Source organism: Ranitomeya variabilis, chromosome 3 (genome assembly GCF_051348905.1).
Source record: "Ranitomeya variabilis isolate aRanVar5 chromosome 3, aRanVar5.hap1, whole genome shotgun sequence".
Lineage (NCBI taxonomy): Eukaryota > Metazoa > Chordata > Amphibia > Anura > Dendrobatidae > Ranitomeya > Ranitomeya variabilis.
This window is the reverse complement of record NC_135234.1, coordinates 74,202,963-74,223,101: the sequence shown is the minus strand read 5'-3', so window position 1 is coordinate 74,223,101 and position 20,139 is coordinate 74,202,963. Positions and strand designations below refer to the sequence as shown.

The 20,139-nt window shown below is 44.2% G+C and overlaps 1 protein-coding gene across 1 annotated transcript in view; it reads left to right on the top strand.

The window, feature by feature from the left end:
* Window positions 1–565: 565 nt before the first annotated feature.
* PIGA (phosphatidylinositol glycan anchor biosynthesis class A) overlaps window positions 566–20,139 on the top strand; it is a 45,426-nt gene continuing 25,852 nt past the window's right edge. Inside the window, exon 1 of the mRNA XM_077294178.1 lies at window positions 566–662. The gene's annotated coding sequence lies outside the window, so the exon portion shown is untranslated. The remainder of the gene's footprint in view (window positions 663–20,139) is intronic.

Below are 20,139 nucleotides of genomic sequence, written 5' to 3'. Positions count from 1 at the left end.
ATAATTCTGTAATTGTCCCTACATATACCTGGCTGCTGGAGAAAGGCTCAGTGTGAGGAGAAGCGTGGCCACCAGATGTGGGGCGGAAGAAAATCCACTTTTTCACTTGCAATGTATATGGCTGCTGCCTTCCTCTTCTATGGACTTTTGGCATGTATTGGATGAATTCCTGGGCACCCGATAATAGAGCGCTGTGCTGCTCTATTCTCTCTATATAGATAATAGATATTGGGTAGATGCAGACATACGGCCTATAGATAAATGAGTAATATACAGATCTATAGATATTAGCTATAGCAATTAGCAAACTAATGGATTGTTTGTGCAGTCCTCCAACCTCTACACATCTCTCCTCTAGTATGTACGACTGACAGACGCAAGCGGTGCAAAGCCTGTATATATAATGTGCAGACACATAGCCCCGCCCCTTTTATATGCTCAGCCAATAGCATCTGACAAAGAAAGGAAACTACAGCCAATCATAGTCGAGACGGTGTACAGCCAATGAAATGCCTTGACACTTGGAAAGCCGTGTGTATTGTAGACTGTGATTGGCTCAGCTTTAGTGTGGGGCGGGTAACGAGGAAGCGCACGGTGCAGTTGTGGTTCGGTGCTTGCGGTGCGGCTGAGGATGAGGAGGACGCCGCTGTGCTGAGGAGCCGGTAAGGAAGCGCCGGTGTCGTTATAGGAAGGAGACTGTGCGGTGAGAGGTGCAGAGCGGTGCACACGGTGTTATGTGATGGAGGGGAGGCCGTCCCGTCTTCCATCTCTGCCTGTGGGTTATGCTGCTTCCTAGTTACGGTGTCTAGAGCCGGCGCTGGTTCCTACTGATCTCTGACAGGGATATTCAGCTGGTGATAATGTGAGGGGAGATATCTAATTGGAGCAGTTTCCCATAGCAACCAATCGGATTGTAGTTGTTGGAAAATGAAAGCAGTCAGCTGATTGGTTGCTATGGGAAACTACCTATTTACCAGTAAATGTGCTCCTGCCTCCCGAGGTTCCGCCTGTGCGATGTCCTCGCCTCCCAAGGATCCGCCTGTGCGATGTCCTCGCCTCCCGAGGATCCGCCTGTGCGATGTCCTCGCCTCCCGAGGATCCGCCTGTGCGATGTCCTCGCCTCCCGAGGATCCGCCTGTGCGATGTCCTCGCCTCCCGAGGATCCGCCTGTGCGATGTCCTCGCCTCCCGAGGATCCGCCTGTGCGATGTCCTGCTCCCCCCCCCTCCCCGAGATTCCACCTATGCATCAGACCTCAGCAGTGACGTACTGTTTCGTTATTGTTGATCACCCCGTAATGTTGGGAAATATATTTAAAAGGGTTTTCCGTTTGGGCCATTTGGATATTTCTGCCATCCTTCGGGCGCCGTACAAACTCCGCACACAAAGTACATCCTGACTCTGGCACTGGTGTCAGGACGTAATCTTTCATTGCATGCCCTTCAATGTTCAGTAGTGAACACTGCGTGTGTGTGCTAACAGAGCAAGGAGTAATTAATGAGCTGGTTGTGATCAAAATACACCTCCCTGCCCAAGAATGCGGTCCCTGAGAATCTGCTCAGGGGCCTGATAAAAGGTCATTGAGGGCCGTAAATGGCCCTGGGGCCTGAGGTTCCCCACCCCTGCTCTAAAAGAACAAGCAGAGCAGGTACTCACCCTGCCTAGATCCAGTAATGCCACTGTTCGTGCCTGTGTTTTTGGCTGCAGCAGTTCCATCACATCAGCAGTTTATATCACCGCTGCAGCTAATCGCTGAGCGGCTGTGTGGTCCTTATTAATAGGTAGTCACCGACCAGGAGGTGTGTGGGCAGTGGGAGTCATAGTGACATCATGTAAGCTGTATGTGTCTGGTACACGGAGATCATATCTTTTATTGAAAAGTTGATGGAAAAAGATTAACAATTAACAGAAAAATAAATCAATTACGTTCTGAAACTACACAATTCTGCCTGGCAAATAAGGAAACTGCATTGTAAAAGAGAAGGGCACGTTCCCTTTACAATCATCACAATGGCCACAATGCTGTCATGGTTTCCTGTATCTGTTGTTACGTTCTGGGAATAACCCTATGACTGCCACATTGTAGGCGAGCGGCTCCATATTCCCCACCAGTGCTGCCAGATCTGTTATATTACGATAAATCACACTGTAAACAGAAACCTTACATGTAGGAGTCGCCTTGTAAATAGTATCTACACCTCCCCAGGTTTTTGTTTTTCTAAATTGTGCCAATGCTTCTAAATTGAAAAATAAAGTACGGTAACTTTCAAATGAAAGGGTTGTCTAGGCTTCAGACAATTTTCTGCAGCCACTCAATGTAACTGCAAATTGCCGAATTTTGCCAGTGTGCAGTGTCCAATGTGCCTGTTCTTAGGATTCCATTCTATTCCTAGCTAGGGTAGATGGTCACTGTGCTGAATTGTAAAGTTTCCTGCTTCTTTCAGTGTTCGGGAAGAGTCAGACGGTGGTCTCAGGATGAGGATCGCAACGTAATGCTCAGACTGGTCATTGGTTCTCCTGACTCGAGCGTGACAGCATCTGCTTTTATGGATAAGGAGAGCCACCATGCTATCCTCGTCCAGCTCTCTGACTCTTCCCTTCTATTCAGAAAAGTGGATGAGAAGCTAGTCGACACCTGACCACCCACCCGCTCAAGCTGGAAATAGAGGGGAATCCTGACAACATTGTTCATAACTTTGAAGAGTGACTTTGTTTTAATATTTTTTTCAGTAGAACATGCAACAGAATGTCTGTCGCTTCTAGATTCTTCCATCTCCATAGAATGTTATGAGCACCAACTGTCGCCTCATCTCTCAATAATGGGAAAATGTTTCTTCACTGAACTCAGATTTTACCCATAAGTTGATAGAGAACGATCAATGCAGGAAATTAAAGAATCAAATTTCTCTGAGCTATATTACGAAGTTCCTTATTTTGATGTGTTCTATTAACCCCTTCATGACCCAGCCTATTTTGGCCTTAATGACCTTGCCGTTTTTTGCAATTCTGACCAGTGTCCCTTTATGAGGTAATAACTCAGGAACGCTTCAACAGATCCTAGCGGTTCTGAGATTGTTTTTTCGTGACATATTGGGCTTCATGATAGTGGTAAATTTAGGTCGATAATTTCTGAGTTTATTTGTGAAAAAAACGGAAATTTGGCGAAAATTTTGAAAATTTCGCAATTTTCACATTTTTTATTTTTATTCTGTTAAACCAGAGAGGTATGTGACACAAAACAGTTAATAAATAACATTTCTCACATTTCTCACATGTCTACTTTACATCAGCACAATTTTGGAAACAAATTTTTTTTTTGCTAGGAAGTTATAAGGGTTAAAATTTGACCAGTGATTTCTCATTTTTACAACAAAATTTACAAAACCATTTTTTTTAGGGACCACCTCACATTTGAAGTCAGTTTGAGGGTTCTATATGACTGAAAATACCCCAAAGTGACACCATTCTAAAAACTGCACCCCTCAAGGTGCTCAAAACCACATTCAAGAAGTTTATTAACCCTTCAGGTGTTTCACAGCAGCAGAAGCAACATGGAAGGAAAAAATGAACATTTAACTTTTTAGTCACAAAAATGATATTTTAGCAACAATTTTTTTATTTTCCCAAGGGTAAAAGGAAAAACTGGACCACGAACGATGTTGTCCAATTTGTCCTGAGTACGCTGATACCTCATATGTGGGGGTAAACCACTGTTTGGGCATACGGCAGGGCTTGGAAGGAAAGGAGCGCCATTTGACTTTTTGAATGAAAAATTGGCTCCAATCTTTAGCGGACACCATGTCGCGTTTGGAGAGCCCCCGTGTGCCTAAACATTGGAGCTCCCCCACAAGTGACCCCATTTTGGAAACTAGACCCCCCAAGGAACTTATCTAGAAGCATAGTGAGCACTTTAAACCCCCAGGTGCTTCACAAATTGATCCGTAAAAATGAAACTACTTTTTTTTCACAAAAAAATTATTTTAGCCTCAATTTTTTCATTTTCACATGGGCAACAGGATAAAATGGATCCTAAAATTTGTTGGACAATTTCTCCTGAGTACACTGATACCTCACATGTGGGGGTAAACCACTGTTTGGGCACATGGTAAGGCTCGGAAGGGAAGGAGCGCCATTTGACTTTTTGAATGAAAAATGATCTCCATCGCTAGCAGAGACCATGTCACGTTTGGAGAGCCCCCGTGTGCCTAAACATTGGAGCGCTCCCACAAGTGACCCCATTTTGGAAAGTAGACCCCCCAAGGAACTTATCTAGAAGCATAGTGAGCACTTTAACCCCTCTGTGACCTTTGACGTACTATCCCGTCGAAGTGACCTGGGCCTATCTGACCCTTGACGGGATAGTACGTCATACGCGATCGGCCGCGCTCACGGGGGGAGCGCGGCCGATCGCGGCCGGGTGTCAGCTGACTATCGCAGCTGACATCCGGCACTATGTGCCAGGAGCGGTCACGGACCGCCCCCGGCACATTAACCCCCGGCACACCGCGATCAAACATGATCGCGATGTGCCGGCGGTGCAGGGAAGAATCGCGCAGGGAGGGGGCTCCCTGCGGGCTTCCCTGAGCCCCCCGCAGCAACGCGATGTGATCGCGTTGCTGCGAGGGTCTTACCTCCCTCCCTGCCTGCTCCAGACCCGGATCCAAGATGGCCGCGGATCCGGGTCCTGCAGGGAGGGAGGTGGCTTCACAGAAGCCTGCTCAGAGCAGGCACTGTGAAGCAGCGTGCACTTCTCTCAGATCGGTGATCTGTCAGAGTGCTATGCAAACTGACAGATCACCGATCTGTATTGTCCCCCCCTGGGGCAAAGTAAAAAAGTAAAAAAAAAATTTTCCAAATGTGTAAAAAAAAAAAAAAAAAAAAAAAATATTCCAAAATAATGAAAAAAAAAAAAAAATATTATTCCCATAAATACATTTCTTTACCTAAATAAAAAAAAAAAAACAATAAAAGTACACATATTTAGTATCGCCGCGTCCGTAACGACCCGACCTATAAAACTGGCCCACTAGTTAACCCCTTCAGTAAACACCGTAAGAAAAAAAAAAAAAAGAGGCAAAAAACAACGCTTTATTATCATACCGCCGAACAAAAAGTGGAATAACACGCGATCAAAAAGACAGATATAAATAACCATGGTACCGCTGAAAGCGTCATCTTGTCCCGCAAATAACGAGCCACCATACAGCATCATCAGCAGAAAAATAAAAAAGTTATAGTCCTGAGAATAAAGCGATGCAAAAATAATTATTTTTTCCATAAAATAGTTTTTATCGTATAAAAGCGCCAAAACATAAAAAAAATGATATAAATGAGATATCGCTGTAATCGTACTGACCCGAAGAATAAAACTGCTTCATCAATTTTACCAAACGCGGAACGGTATAAACGCACCCCCAAAAGAAATTCATGAATAGCTGGTTTTTGGTCATTCTGCCTCACAAAAATCGGAATAAAAAGCGATCAAAAAATGTGACGTGCCCAAAAATGTTACCAATAAAAACGTCAATTCGTCCCGCAAAAAACAAGACCTCACATGACTCTGTGGACCAAAATATGGAAAATTTATAGCTCTCAAAATGTGGTAACGCAAAAAATATTTTTTGCAATAAAAAGCGTCTTTCAGTGTGTGACGGCTGCCAATCATAAAAATCCGCTAAAAAACTCGCTATAAAAGTAAATCAAACCCCCCTTCATCACCCCCTTAGTTAGGGAAAAATTAAAAAAATGTATTTATTTCCATTTTCCCATTAGGGCTAGGGTTAGGGCTAGGGTTGGGGCTAGGGTTAAGGCTACAGTTAGGGTTGGGGCTAAAGTTAGGGTTAGGGTTGGGGCTAAAGTTACGGTTAGGGTTTAGATTACATTTACGGTTGGGAATAGGGTTGGGATTAGGGTTAGGGGTGTGTCAGGGTTAGAGGTGTGGTTAGGGTTACTGTTGGGATTAGGGTTAGGGGTGTGTTTGGATTAGGGTTTCAGTTATAATTGGGGGGTTTCCACTGTTTCGGCACATCAGGGGCTCTCCAAACGCGACATGGCGTCCGATCTCAATTCCAGCCAATTCTGCGTTGAAAAAGTAAAACAGTGCTCCTTCCCTTCCGAGCTCTCCCGTGTGCCCAAACAGGGGTTTACCCCAACATATGGGGTATCAGCGTACTCAGGACAAATAGAACAACAACCTTTGGGGTCCAATTTCTCCTGTTACCCCTAGGAAAATACAAAACTGGGGGCTAAAAAATAATTTTTGTGGGAAAAAAAAAGATTTTTTATTTTCACGGCTCTGCGTTATAAACTGTAGTGAAACACTTGGGGGTTCAAAGTTCTTACAACACATCTAGATAAGTTCCTTGGGGGGTCTAGTTTCCAAAATGGGGTCACTTGTGCGGGGCTTCTACTGTTTAGGTACATTAGGGGCTCTGCAAACGCAATGTGACGCCTGCAGACCATTCCATCTAAGTCTGCATTCCAAATGGCGCTCCTTCACTTCCGAGCCCTTCCATGCGTCCAAACGGTGGTTTCCCCCCACATATGGGGTATCAGCGCACTCAGGACAAATTGGACAACAACTTTTGGGGTCCAATTTCTCCTGTTACCCTCGGGAAAATACAAAACTGGGGGCTGAAAAATAATTTTTGTGGGAAAAAATTTTTGTTTTATTTTTACGGCTCTGCATTATAAACTTCTGTGAAGCCCTTGGTGGGTCAAAGCGCTCACCACACATCTAGATAAGTTCCTTAGGGGGTCTACTTTCCAACATGGTGTCACTTGTGGGGGGTTTCTACTGTTTAAGTACATTAGGGGCTCTGCAAACGCAATGTGACGCCTGCAGACCATTCCATCTAAGTCTGCATTCCAAATGGCGCTCCTTCACTTCCGAGCCCTTCCATGCGTCCAAACGGTGGTTTCCCCCCACATATGGGGTATCAGCGCACTCAGGACAAATTGGACAACAACTTTTGGGGTCCAATTTCTCCTGTTACCCTCGGGAAAATACAAAACTGGGGGCTGAAAAATAATTTTTGTGGGAAAAAATTTTTGTTTTATTTTTACGGCTCTGCATTATAAACTTCTGTGAAGCCCTTGGTGGGTCAAAGCGCTCACCACAGATCTAGATAAGTTCCTTAGGGGGTCTACTTTCCAACATGGTGTCACTTGTGGGGGGTTTCTACTGTTTAAGTACATTAGGGGCTCTGCAAACGCAATGTGACGCCTGCAGACCATTCCATCTAAGTCTGCATTCCAAATGGCGCTCCTTCACTTCCGAGCCCTTCCATGCGTCCAAACGGTGGTTTCCCCCCACATATGGGGTATCAGCGCACTCAGGACAAATTGGACAACAACTTTTGGGGTCCAATTTCTCCTGTTACCCTCGGGAAAATACAAAACTGGGGGCTGAAAAATAATTTTTGTGGGAAAAAATTTTTGTTTTATTTTTACGGCTCTGCATTATTAACTTCTGTGAAGCCCTTGGTGGGTCAAAGCGCTCAAAACACATCTAGATAAGTTCCTTAGGGGGTCTACTTTCCAAAATGGTGTCACTTGTGGGGGGTTTCAATGTTTAGGCACATCAGTGGCTCTCCAAACGCAACATGGCGTCCCATCTCAATTCCTGTCAATTTTGCATTGAAAAGTCAAACGGTGCTACTTCCCTTCCGAGCTCTCCCATGCGCCCAAACAGTGGTTTATCGCCACATATGGGGTATCAGCGTACTCAGGACAAATTGTACAACAACTTTTGGGGTCCAATTTCTTTTCTTACCCTTGGGAAAATAAAAAATTGGGGGCGAAAAATAATTTTTGTGAAAAATATGATTTTTTATTTTTACGGTTCTGCATTATAAACTTCTGTGAAGTACTTGGTGGGTCAAAGTGCTCACCACACCTCTAGATAAGTTCCTTAGGGGGTCTACTTTCCAAAATGGTGTCACTTGTGGGGGGTTTCAATGTTTAGGCACATCAGGGGCTCCCCAAACGCAACATGGCGTCCCATCTCAATTCCAGTCAATTTTGCATTGAAAAGTCAAACGGTGCTACTTCCCTTCCGAGCTCTCCCATGCGCCCAAACAGTGGTTTATCGCCACATATGGGGTATCAGCGTACTCAGGACAAATTGTACAACAACTTTTGTGGTCCAATTTCTTCTCTTACCCTTGGGAAAATAAAAAATTGGGGGCAAAAAGATCATTTTTGTGAAAAAATATGATTTTTTATTTTTACGGTCCTGCATTATAAACTTCTGTGAAGCACTTGGTGGGTCAAAGTGCTCACCACACATCTAGATAAGTTCCTTAGGGGGTCTACTTTCCAAAATGGTGTCACTTGTGGGGGGTTTCAATGTTTAGGCACATCAGGGGCTCCCCAAACGCAACATGGCGTCCCATCTCAATTCCAGTCAATTTTGCATTGAAAAGTCAAATGGCGCTCCTTCGCTTCCGAGCTCTGTCATGCGCCCAAACAGTGGTTTACCCCCACATATGGGGTATCGGCGTACTCAGGACAAATTGTACAACAACTTTTGGGGTCCATTTTCTCCTGTTACCCTTGGTAAAATAAAACAAATTGGAGCTGAAGTAAATTTTTTGTGAAAAAAAGTTAAATGTTCATTTTTATTTAAACATTCCAAAAATTCCTGTGAAGCACCAGAAGGGTTAATAAACTTCTTGAATATGGTTTTGAGCACCTTGAGGGGTGCAGTTTTTAGAATGGTGTCACACATGGGTATTTTCTATCATATAGACCCCTCAAAATGACTTCAAATGAGATGTGGTCCCTAAAAAAAAATGGTGTTGTAAAAATGAGAAATTGCTGGTCAACTTTTAACCCTTATAACTCCCTAACAAAAAAAAATTTTGGTCCCAAAATTGTGCTGATGTAAAGTAGACATGTGGGAAATGTTACTTATTAAGTATTTTGCATGACATATCTCTGTGATTTAAGGGCATAAAAATTCAAAGTTGGAAAATTGCAAAATTTTCAAAATTTTCGCCAAATTTCCATTTTTTCTGCAAATAAACGCAGGTAATATCAAAGAAATTTTACCACTATCATGAAGTACAATATGTCACGAGTAGTGTTGAGCATTCCGATGCTGCAAGTATCGGGTATCGGCCGATACTTGCTGTATCGGAATTTCCGATACCGAGATCCGATATTTTTGTAATATCGGATATCGGTATCGAAACAACATTAATGTAAAAAGGTGTAAAAGAAAGAATTAAAATAAAAAAAATCGCTATACTCACCTCTCCGACGCAGCCGGGACCTCAGCGAAGGAACCGGCAGCGTTGTTTGTTTAAAATTCGCGCTTTTACTTGCTTACGTGAATTCCCGGCTTCTGATTGGTCAGGGCGGCCATGTTGCCGGGACGCGGACCAATCACAGCAAGCCGTGACGAAATTACGTCACGGCTTGCTGTGATTGGTCCGCGTCACGGCAACATGGCCGCCATTAACCAATCACAAGCCGTGACGTCACGGGAGGCTGGACACGCGCTTATTTTGAAAAGCGCGCGTGTCCAGCCTCCCGTGACGTCACGGCTTGTGATTGGTCACGGCGCCATATTGCCGGGACGCGGACCAATCACAGCAAGCCGTGACGTAATTTCGTCACGGCTTGCTGTGATTGGTCCGAGTCCCGGCAACATGGCCGCCCTGACCAATCAGAAGCCGGGAATTCACGTAAGCAAGTAAAAGCGCGAATTTTAAAGAAACAACGCTGCCGCTTACAATCGCCGAGGTCCCGGCTGCGTCGGACAGGTGAGTATAGCGATATTTTTTATTTTAATTCTTTATTTTACACATTTATATGGTTCCTAGGGCCTGAAGGAGAGTTTCCTCTCCTTCAGACCCTGGGAACCATCAGGAATACCGTCCGATACCTGAGTCCCATTGACTTGTATTGGTATCGGGTATCGGTATCGGATTGGATCCGATATTTTGCCGGTATCGGCCGATACTTTCCGATACCGATACTTTCAAGTATCGGACGGTATCGCTCAACACTAGTCACGAGAAAACAATGTCAGAATCACCGGGATCCGTTGAAGCGTTCCAGAGTTATAACCTCATAAAGGGACAGTGGTCAGAATTGTAAAAATTGGCCCGGTCATTAACGTGCAAACCACCCTTGGGGGTGAAGGGGTTAAACTCTCAGGTGCTTCACAAATTGATCCGTAAAAATGAAAAAGTACTTTTTTTTCACACAAAATTTCTTTTAGCCTCAATTTTTTCATTTTCACATGGGCAACAGGATAAAATGGATCCTAAAATTTGTTGGGCAATTTCTGCTGAGTATGTTGATACCTCATATGTGGGGGTAAACCACTGTTTGGGTGCACGGCAAGGCTCGGAAGGGGAGGCGTGCCATTTGACTTTTTGAATGGAAAATTAGCTCCAATCGTTAGCGAACACCATGTGGCGTTTGGAGAGCCCCTGTGTGCCTAAACATTGGAGCTCCCCTACACGTGACCCCATTTTGGAAACTAGACCCCCCAAGGAACTTATCTAGATGCATAGTGAGCACTTATAACCCCCAGATGCTTCACAGAAGTTTATAACGCAGAGCCGTGAAAATAAAAAATAATTTTTCTTTCCTCAAAAATGATTTTTAGCCCAGGATTTTTTAATTTTCCAAGGGTAATAGGAGAAATTGGACCCCAAATGTTGTTGTCCAGTTTGTCCTGAGTACGATGATACCCCATATGTGGGGGTAAACCACTGTTTGGGCACACGGCAGGGCTCGGAAGGGAAGGCACGCCATTTGGCTTTTTGAATGGAAAATTAGCTCCAATCATTAGCGGACACCATGTCACGTTTGGAGAGCCCCTGTGTGCCTAAACATTGGAGCTCCCTAACAAGTGACCCCATTTTAGAAACTAGACCTCCCAAGGAACTAATCTAGATGTGTGGTGAGCACTTTGAACCCCCAAGTGGTTCGCAGAAGTTTATAACGCAGAGCCGTGAAAATAATAAATGTGTTTCCTTTCCTCAAAAATATTTTTTTAGCCCAGAATTTTTTATTTTTGCAAGGGTAACAGGAGAAATTGGACCCCAAAAGTTGTTGTCCAGTTTCTCCTGAGTACGCTGATACCCCATATGTGGGGGTAAACCACTGTTTGGGCACATGCCGGGGCTCGGAAGGGAAGTAGTGACGTTTTGGAATGCAGACTTTGATGGAATGCTCTGCGGGCGTCACGTTGCATTTGCAGAGCCCCTGATGTGCCTAAACAGTAGGAACTCCCCACAAGTGACTCCATTTTGGAAACTAGACCCCCCAAGGAACTTATCTAGATGTGTGGTGAGCACTTTGAACCCCCAAGTGCTTCACAGAAGTTTATAACGCAGAGCCGTGAAAATAATAAATGTGTTTCCTTTCCTCAAAAATATTTTTTTAGCCCAGAATTTTTTATTTTTGCAAGGGTAACAGGAGAAATTGGACCCCAAAAGTTGTTGTCCAGTTTCTCCTGAGTACGCTGATACCCCATATGTGGGGGTAAACCACTGTTTTGGCACACGTCGGGGTTCGGAAGGGAAGTAGTGACGTTTTGGAATGCAGACTTTGATGGAATGGTCTGCTGGCGTCACGTTGCATTTGCAGAGCCCCTGATGTGCCTAAACAGTAGAAACACCCCACAAGTGACCCCATTTTGGAAACTAGACCCCCCAAGGAACTTATCTAGATGTGTGATGAGCACATTCAACCCCCAAGTGCTTCACAGAAGTTTACAACGCAGAGCCGTGAAAATAAAAAATCATTTTTCTTTCCTCAAAAAAGATGTTTTAGCAAGCAATTTTTTATTTTCACAAGGGTAACAGGAGAAATTGGGCCCCAATGTTTGTTGCCCAGTTTGTTGTGAGTACAGTGATACCCCATATGTGGGGGTAAACCACTGTTTGGGCGCACGTCAGGGCTCGGAAGGGAAGTAGTGACATTTGAAATGCAGACTTTGATGGAATGGTCTGCGGGCGTCACATTGCATTTGCAGAGCCCCTGATGTGCCTAAACAGTAGAAACACCCCACAAGTGACCCCATTTTGGAAACTAGACCCCCCAAGGAACTTATCTAGATGTGTGATGAGCACGTTCAACCCCCAAGTGCTTCACAGAAGTTTACAACGCAGAGCCGTGAAAATAAAAAATCATTCTTCTTTCCTCAAAAATTATGTCTTAGCAAGTTAATTTTTTATTTTTGCAAGGGTAACAGGAGAAATTGGACCCCAACAGTTGTTGCCCAGTTTGTCCTGAGTACGCTGGTACCCCAAATGTGGGGGTAAACCACTGTTTGGGCACACGTCGGGGCTTGGAAGGGAGGGAGCACCATTTGACTTTTTGAATGCAAGATTGGCTGGAATCAATGGTGGCGCCATGTTGCGTTTGGAGACCCCTGATGTGCCTAAACAGTGGAAACCCTTCAATTCTAACTTCAACACTAACCCCAACACACCCCTAACCCTAATCCCAACTGTAGCCATAACCCTAATCACAACCCTAACCCCAACACACCCCTAACCACAACCCTAACCCCAACACACCCGTAACCCTAATTCCAACCCTAGCCCTAATTCCAACCCTAACCCTAAGGGTATGTGCCCACGTAGCGGATTCGTGTGAGATTTTTCCGCACGACTTTTGAAAAATCTGCACGTAAAAGGCACTGCGTTTTACCTGCGGATTTACAGCAGATTTCCAGTGTTTTTTTGTGCGGATTTCACCTGCGGATTCCTATTGAGGAACAGGTGTAAAACGCTGCGGAATCCGCACAAAGAATTGACATGCTGTGGAAAATACAACGCAGCGTTTCTGCACGGAATTTTCCGCATTATGGGCACAGCGGATTTGGTTTTCCATAGGTGTACACGGTACTGTAAACCTGATGGAAAACTGCTACGAATTCGCAGCGGCCAATCCGCTGCGGATCCGCGGCCAATCCGCTGCGGATCCGCGGCCGATCCGCTGCGGATCCGCGGCCGATCCGCTGCGGATCCGCGGCCAAATCCGCACATGCCATAACCCTAACCCTACCCGTAACCCTAACCCTAGTTCTAACCCTAACCCTAGTTCTAACCCTAACCCTAGTGGAAAAAAAAATAATATATATTTTCTTTATTTTATTATTGTCCCTATCTATGGGGGTGATAAAGGGGGGGGTTTATTTATTATTTTTTTTATTTTGATCGCTGTGGTAGAACCTACCACAGCGATCAAAATGTACCTGTAAGGAATCTGCCGGCCGGCGGGCGTACTGAGCATGCGCCCGCCATTTTGGAAGATGGCGGCGCCCAGCGAGGAGACGGCCGGACACCGGGAGGATCGGTAAGTATGAAATGGTGGTGGGGGGGTGGATCTGAGCACAAAGGGGGTGATCGGAGGACGGGGGGAGCGGACAGCAGGACGGGGGAGCGGGCAGGAGCACGGGGCAGCGGAGCACAGGACGGAGGGGACCGGACCACGCACCGGAGCACTGGGGGGCGATCGGTGGGGTGGGGGGTGGTCACTTCAGGTTTTCCAGCCATGGCCGATGATATTGCAGCATCGGCCATGGCTGGATTGTAATATTTCACCTGTTTTTTAGGTGAAATATTACAAATCGCTCTGATTGGCAGTTTCACTTTCAACAGCCAATCAGAGCGATCGTAGCCACGGGGGGGTGAAGCCACCCCCCCTGGGCTGAAGCACCACTCCCCCTGTCTCTGCAGATCGGGTGAAAATGGAGTTAACCCTTTCACCCGATCTGCAGGAGCGCGATCATTCCATGACGCATACGCTGCGTCATAGGTCGTTTTGGCACCGACTTTCATGACGCAGCGTATGCGTCAAAGGTCGTTAAGGGGTTAATTTATTAAATACAATTTAAAATGCTGGTTATTCTTTAAATGGGCCATATCATGGCTCCACATTTTATTAACCTGCAGATATAGGGTTAATCTACAGTCAAGGACAAAAATTTTGAGAATGAGACAAATATTAATTTTTCCAAAGTCTACTGCTTCATTTTTTCTAATGGCAATTTGCATATACTCCTGAATGTCAGAGTGATCAGCTTAACAGCAATTACTGTACTTGCAAAGTCAATATTTGCCCAGAAAATGAACTTTAACCCCCAAAACACATTTCAACATCATTGCAGTCCTGCCTTAAAAGGAGCAGCTAACATCGTTTTAGTGATTGATCCATTAACACAGGTGTGGGTGTTGATGAGGACAGGGCTGGCGATCAATCAGTCATGATTAAGTAAGAATGACATCACTGGACACTTTAAAAGGAGGCTGGTGCTTGGTATCATTGTTTCTCTTCAGTTAACCATGGTTATCTCTAAAGAAACACGTGCAGCCATCATTGCACTGCACAAAAATGGCCTAACAGGGAAGAGTATCGCAGCTACAAAGATTGCACCTCAGTCAACAATCTATCGCATCATCAAGAACTTCAAGGAGAGAGCTTCCATTGTTGTCAAAAAGGCTCCAGGGCGCCCAAGAAAGACCAGCAAGCGCCAGGACTGTATCTTAAAACTGTTTCAGCTGCGGGATCAGATTACCAGCAGTGCCAAGCTTGCTCAGGAATGGCAGCAGGCAGGTGTGAGTGCTTCTGCACGCACTGTAAGGCGGAGACTCTTTGAGCAAGGCCTGGTTTCAAGGAGGGCAGCAAAGAAGCCACTTCTCTCCAGAAAAAACATCAGGGACCGACTAATATTCTGCAAAAGGTACAGGGAGTGGACTGCTGAGGACTGGGGCAAAGTCATTTTCTCTGATGAATCCCCTTTTCGATTGTTTGGGACATCTGGAAAACAGCTTATTCGGAGAAGAGGTGAGCGCTACTGTTGTGAATTCTGCTCTTAGGCTCCCTCCGGTGGTTATAAGTGATACTGCTGTGAGTTCTGCTCTTGGGCTCCCTCCGGTGGTTATAAGTGGTACTGCTGCTCCTTTGGATTTCAGCAGTTATCAGGTGCTGCCACTTATTAACAATTCTGACTGGGCTATTTAATCTGGCTAGATCCTTTAGTTAGTGCCAGTTGTCCATGGTTCCTGGAGGATCCACATCTCAGTCTGGTCTCTCCTGCTTGCTGTTCTTTGCAACAAAGATAAGTCCTGGCTTTGTTTTTGCAGTCCACATGCAGTGGGCCTTATAGTTCTGTGCATTTCTATGTTTTGTCTTGTCCAGCTTGGTCTGTATAAGGACTTTCTCATCCAAGCTGGAATCTCTGGAGATGCAGATATACCCTCCATACCTTTAGTTAGATGTGGAGTTTTTGTATTCTCTGTGGTGGATATTTTGCTAGTATTTTAATACTGACCGCATAGTACTCTGTCCTATCCTTTCTATCTAGTTAGAATGGCCTCCTTTGCTAAATCCTGATTTCAGTCTTTGTATGTTTATTCCCTCTCCTGTCAGTCAATATTTGTGGGGGGCTGTCTATCCTTTGGGGATTTTCTCTGAGGCAAGATAGTTTTCCGTTTCTATCTTTAGGGGTAGTTAGTCCTCCGGCTGTGACGAGGTGTCTAGGGAGTGTCAGGAACATCCCACGGCTGCTTCTAGTTGCGGTGTTGAGTTCAGGGTCCGCGGTCAGTACAGGTACCACCTTCTCCAGAGTACGTCTTATGCTGCTCCTAAACCACCAGATCATAACACGCTACCACCAGTCTTGTCTCATGCCAACTGTAAAGCATCCTGAAACCATTCATGTGTGGGGTTGCTTCTCAGCCAAGGGAATCGGCTCACTCAGTCTTGCCTAAAAACACAGCCATGAATAAAGAATGGTACCAGAATGTACTACAAGAGAAACTTCTCCCAACCGTCCAAGAGCAGTTTGGCGCCCAACAATGCCTTTTCCAGCATGATGGAGTACCTTGCCATAAAGCAGAGGTGATAACTAAATGGCTCATGGAACAAAACATAGAGATTTTGGGTCCATGGCCTGGAAACTCCCCAGATCTTAATCCCATTGAGAACTTGTGGTCAATCATCAAGAGACGGGTGGACAAACAAAAACCAACAAATTCTGGCAAAATGCAAGCATTGATTATGCAAGAATGGACTGCTATCAGTCAGGATTTGGTCCAGAAGTTGATTGAGAGCATGCCAGGGAGAATTGCAGAGGTCTTGAAGAAGGGTCAACACTGCAAATATTGACTTGCTGCATTAACTCATTCTAACTGTCAATATAACCTATTGGTACTCATAATATGATTGCAATTATATTTCTGTATGTGATATAAACATCAGACAAACACTAATAAAAACCAGAGGGCAGCAGATCATGTGAAAATATAATTTTGGTGTCATTCTCAAAACTTTTGGCCATGACTGTACAAGTTAGAAGTCAGTGGTGTTCCATTGCTGTCCGGCTGCCTTTGATTGACAGCTCATTCAGCATTACATCTGTGCAGGGTCTTGCTAGCTCAGCATTGGTGTATGCTGACATCTGCTCACAGTCCTGTAAGCGATGAATGTAGCTGTTCTGGGCAAACCTATACGACTGAAAGCCATCGGCTGCTGGGAGGATTAAAGTTCATTTTCTGGTCTTTTAAATGTAAATATGTAATATATTTGGGTGTTATTATCTGGGGTATCCTTATAGTCTGACATTGTCCACTGATCGCATGAGACTGTGCAGAGACTGCCATAGAGGAGCGACACCTAAAAAAGTAGAAAATCCCTAAAAAGTAAAAAAACAAAACGTACTTGTAGCAAAAAAGGGGACACTCGCCGTTACTGTAAGGTGCTCAGAAGTAAAAAAAAAAAAATATATATATATATATATATACGGTGTATATATATTTACACATACTAGCCTGATTCTAACGCATCGGGTATTTTAGAATATGTATGTAGTTTATTTATGAAGATTTAAGAATAATGCAATGAATACACAGGATTTTCCGTGTAAAATAGCAACCAATCAGTGAAGCGGTCTTTAAACCCGCGCCAGTATCGCTGATTGGTCGCGCCCGGCTGGCCGCGACCAATCAGCGAAGCGTGGTTCAATCCCACCCCAATTCGCGGCCGGACTGCACCTGTCGCTGATTGGTAGCGCCAGCGACCAATCAGCGATGCGGGATTTCCGTTACAGACAAACAGAATTAGACGATTATATAGTAGATACAACAAATTGTCAACTTCGGCACTCAAAAATTATATTTATTATGATATGTAGCAAAAAGTAAATCAGATCCAAGAGAATACAGATATAAATGTTTTCAATGTTTCGGCCTACTTATGGCCTTCCTCAGGAGTATTCTGTGTATGAAGAACATCAATAATATACATAGATCAGATATTGTAAACATCACAAAGATCCATTAACATAAACATGTACATAAACGAGACAAAGGTATGATAACCAAATAGCATCAGTGCCAACAACAGGAATGTTCATGTTCAGTTTCATTCATAAGGTCTGTAAAACGGTATCCCATGAAAAATTTGGAAACTAGGGAAGTGCCCGAAAAAACAGAAGAAATGAGCTAACATACACAGTGGCAATGGTATGTGCCCATAACAGACAGCAGTATAAGGTATCGAGTTATGAACATAAATGACACCATGTATATATTTAACAAAAACCTAAAAAATAAAATAATTTCCTATTTTTGAGCGCTGAAATTGACAATTTATTGGTATTTGTAGAGGTGACAGGTTTAGGATCTCACAGATGTCGTAAAACCACAAGTCAGCATGTTCACCTAATATACTAATGGGCTTAGTATGCATTGAGGTTAATCTTTCTTGCCTGAAGAGTTCAGCGTGCCACTGTGCAAGTGCAGGATTGCCCGCTGCACACACTGAGTAATTGGTACGTTTATTCATCTGCGTACTTCTATGTGAAAAAAAACAAAACGCAGCTTCTTACAGCTCCAGCAAAGCGAATGGGAATTACAGAAATCTCATGCCCACTGTGCTTTTTTTTAATACCTTCACTGTTACATTATGAAAAATGAACGTCATCAAGTCAAGTTCTCTTTTGCTAAACGAGTTTTATTTGCAAATTTGTCCCGTAGATTTGATCAAGATAAGGAAAATTTCCAAATGAAAATCGCGTATGCGTCTTTATTTCATTTACACAGCAGAAACGCCCTAAAAATGCATGTAATCCACATATCGCTGTATCAATAACATTTTCCACAACGAGAATCTTCCAAAATGAAGCCGTATTATTTAAAACATGACATAGCAAAAAAAAGACCAGAACCGCATCAGAGGAGAAAAAAAAAAAAAACAGATAAAAATGCATGTAAAAAAAAGCTTTTAAATAATACAATCATAAAAAAGCAACCTAATTTAGGCTAATTGGTGTAGAAATGCTGCTGAAAATCTACAACATCAAATGCTCATCGTGGGAACATATCCTTTATGGTACAGGCAACATCACTGCCAAGTGATTGGATGCAGCGGTCATACGCAGGCCCACCAGACGGTAAAGGAAGGAAACTGTTTGGGAATTCGAGCAGCTCGGATTTTTAAATAATTTTTCAAGCTGGTGTTATAAAGTATTCTGGGTCATTCCATGGTAGCTTACGTTATAACACAATATAGTAACTTAGGGTACTGTCACACAGTGCAATTTTGATCGCTACGACGGCACGATCCGTGACGTTCCAGCGATATCGTTACGATCTCGCAGTGTCTGACACGCTACTGCGATCAGGGACCCTGCTGAGAATCGTACGTCGTAGCAGATCGTTTGAAACTTTCTTTCGTCGCTGGATCTCCCGCTGTCATCGCTGGATTTTTTGTGTGTGACAGCGATCCAGCGATGCGTTCGCTGGTAACCAGGGTAAACATCGGGTTACTAAGCGCAGGGCCGCGCTTAGTAACCCGATGTTTACCGTGGTTACCAGCGTAAAAGTAAAAAAAAACAAACCGTACATACTCACCATCTGATGTCCGTCAGGTCCCTTGCCGTCCGCTTCCCACTCTGACTGTCTGCCGGCCGGAAAGTGAGAGCAGATCACAGCGGTGACGTCACTGCTGTGTTGTGCTCTCACTGTACGGCGGCACTCAGTCAGAGCAGGAAGCAGACGGCAAGGGACCTGACGGACATCACATGGTGAGTATGTACGTTTTTTTTTTTTACTTTTACGCTGGTAACCACGGTAAACATCGGGTTACTAAGCGCGGCCCTGCGCTTAGTAACCCGATGTTTACCCTGGTTACCCGGGGACTTCGGCATCGCTCCAGCGCCGTGATTGCAAAGTGTGACCGCAGTCTACGACGCTGGAGCGATAATCATACGACGCTGCAACGTCACGAATCGTGCCGTCGTAGCGATCAAAATTGCACTGTGTGACAGTACCCTTACGTTACAAAGATGATGGTAACTTACCTGACAATAAGTTTAATCCATTTGTTGGTAACTTACTGCAATGTAAGTTACCATCAGCTTAGTAACGAAAGTTGCTATACTGTGCGGTAACGTAAGTTATCTATATTTCTTGTAATAAAAACTGTTGCTTTTAACTTGAGAGGTTAAAATAAATTTTTTAAAGTTGCTGGGACTATGGTGTTTTAATATAATAAAAATAGTTCTTCACCCCTGTTTACCAAAACAGAACATTTGGCAGACTCATGAAGGACAATTGCCTTTCCTTTTTTTGTAACGTAAGTTACCAAGTAATAACACCGTATTTTGTATTTCATTTTATTGTTGAAAAATCAAACTGTGTTGAAATCTATTGAGAATCGAATGTTATTAATGTACAATATGCATTCACTCCTTTTTGTGCCTGCCTGTCTGTAGCCAGTTTTTGGCTTGTGAACGTAACGTAAGTTACCATGGAATGACCCTTCTAATTTACTGAGATAATCAGTTTTGGGTTTTTATTGGCTGTAAGCCATAATCATCAACATTAACCCCTTCCCGACCCATGACGCCACATAGGCGTCATGGAATGATCACATCCCTGCAGATCGGGTGAAAGGGTTAACTCCAATTTCACCCGATCTGCAGGGACAGGGGGAGTGGTACTTCAGCCCAGGGGGGGTGGCTTCACCCCCTCGTGGCTACGATCACTCTGATTGGCTGTTGAAAGTGAAACTGCCAATCAGAGCGATTTGTAATATTTCACCTAAAAAACTGATGAAATATTACAATCCAGCCATGGCCGATGCTGCAATATCATCGGACAGATCG